Source organism: Caloenas nicobarica, chromosome 1, assembly GCF_036013445.1.
Source record: "Caloenas nicobarica isolate bCalNic1 chromosome 1, bCalNic1.hap1, whole genome shotgun sequence".
NCBI lineage: Eukaryota > Metazoa > Chordata > Aves > Columbiformes > Columbidae > Caloenas > Caloenas nicobarica.
In genome coordinates, this window is record NC_088245.1 from 51,845,637 (window position 1) to 51,848,180 (window position 2,544).

Below are 2,544 nucleotides of genomic sequence, written 5' to 3' on the forward strand. Positions count from 1 at the left end.
TAAGACACCTAAACAGATTCTCTATAGATGCTGCAATGATTATCAATGCTTCAGACTGCTTTTGACATGCAGACTGGAGTTTTAATTTTGCTTCAAGTCATCTTCATGTACTTGACAACAAAATCTTTTTTTCACTTACCAGAGAGATAAGGAAAAATTCAGAAAGCCCAAGTAGACTTCTCATATATTTAAAGTTAAGCAAATAGGTCAATGTTTCCTGAGTGTGAAAATAAGCAATTTGCCCATGATGATAACAAGAGATTGTGACAGAGCACATACATTATGGAGTGAAACCTTGAGCCCTAGCAACCAGCAATAAAGCTTTCTTTGACTCCAGCATATTTCAGCTTTCACTACGCATGTTTTACTACCCAATAGTTTGCCTTAATCACATCATCCTTCTCTGCATGTGTGAGAATGAAGAATGTATTTGTGCCTGAGAACTCTTTTGGGGGTTGTCGTTGTTTTTAAATATATAAAAAAGATTTAACATGTACAAAGTTATTCAGGTCAAAAATCAGCTAACATTAGAAGTTTTTCATTTTTTCTATATTCACAAATGTGTCATATTAAATCATTCCATTAAGGGTAATCTCTTGGATTTCTTTTCTCTCTAGCCAGTGAACACTCAGAAGACAGTGATTCTCTTTACAGAAGTGATGCATTTTCCATGATATAAATTTCCCATGAGGATGATCTAAGGGATTCCACTCCCAAAGTAAAACTTGCAGCAGAATTAGTGAGGAAGTTATTTGTCCTGAGCTTCAGAGCCTGACAATGGAGTAAAACAACAAAATGACACCCATGTAGTCCTTGTTGGTCAGCTATCATATGTATGCATGCATTTTATTTTTTTGACAAATAACACTAAGCCAGAGCTATTCAGATGTCTTCATGAAGTGTTTTTCAAGAGGCGTTCTCTGTTTTTTCAGAAATAAATGCAATGATTTAACCATTCAATCCCTCCTGACATTGACTGGATTTCTGTATTTAAGTGTTGTGTATCACTTTTGAATTACAGGAACAAATTTTAGTTTTGTCCCAGATTTTTATCTGTAGAATGTGTCTGAGGAAGAGCTATTATTCACTGAGAAAGTATAGTATAGACTTGTATAGTTTCTGAAATAGTAACTCTTCCTGTGAAGACATGAAGGCAGTGATGTTCAACAGTTTGAAGCAGAATCTCCTACTAGACTGTTTTCCCTGTCTGTGCTCACATTTTAAAGGTAGTTTCCATTTTAGGAAATCTATACCCACTTGGGATCAGGAAAAGAAGCTCAGCTTCATGTTAGCCCTGCAAGGCAACGTGTATAGTGCTGTGTCCTGAAGGTAATGGTAGCAGTATACCCACTTCTCTCTTGTTCTGCTGCTGCAGCTGGTCAGGAAGTGGGTGAGCGGCAAGGGAGGTTAATTTTACTGTCTCCAAGCATGTGAGAATCATGAGTAAGGCCTGAAAATTCCATTTGTCTGACTTGTCACTCATAGGATTTAAAAAAAAAAAAAGGAAAAAGAAAGAAACAGTTTCAATTTCTTTTTGCTTTATGATTTCTGAGTCTCCAGACTACACACAGGTTACATATTCAAGCTTTTTCCCATGTATGGTAGGATTAGAGCAGTATACTGTTAGAAAGCAAAGCTTAAATTTTCACCTAATCATATCATTTTGGATCAAGAATTATAAAGTTGCAAATATCATGAACTTTGCAATAAGGCAATGGGAATTGACAGCATAGAGAAGAGGGAGCAACAGGCTGCTAGCCAAGCTAAAATGTCAAGAAAAGGGGACAATTTGTCACCACTACAGTACATTACTGTCTCTCAGAAAAAGGGAAAGGTGAAAAGTTATGCTTGTCACTCGCAGGGGAAATGCTGCAAAATCAGAAAAAAAATCTCTGCTTTTGTAACAGTTTTTTCTTACGAGCTAACTCCCAAATGCTCACCCTTGTCCTCTGCCATGAACTTTTCTCCATGGCTGCAGCAGCAGAAAACAGGTCAGACATCATCAACTCCATGCTGGAGTTAGTGAAGCATAAACAGCTGTCCCATGGTCTGCTGCACCTGCCTGTCCTCGTAGCAGACACAGCAGAGAACGAGATGTGGAATTCAGGACCAGCACACTTCCTACTCCCCTTCAGAAGCTGTCCCATCCACCTCAGCTGGGGCAGCGAGCAGCGAAATCTCATCTGCACCTCTAACACAGTAGAGAAGATGAAGATGTATGCCTTCTTTTTTGCTACCCTAATTACTGGAGTAATTACTTTCAGCAACACAACTGAACAGTGAATTCAATTTGGAGTGGAGCTTGTGTGTTCTTTTTGTGATGTGTTCTTCCTCTTATTTACAGGGAAATGTATGAGAAAACATTATCCCAAAATCACAGACTGGTTGGGGTGGGAAGGGACTTCTGGAGATCGTTTGGTTGAACCCACCTGCTAAAGCAGGTACACCTAGAGCGGATCGCGCAGGAATGTGTCCAGGTGAGTTTTGAATGACTCTAGAGAAGGAGACTCCACAACCTCTCTGGGCACCCTGTTGCAGGGCTCT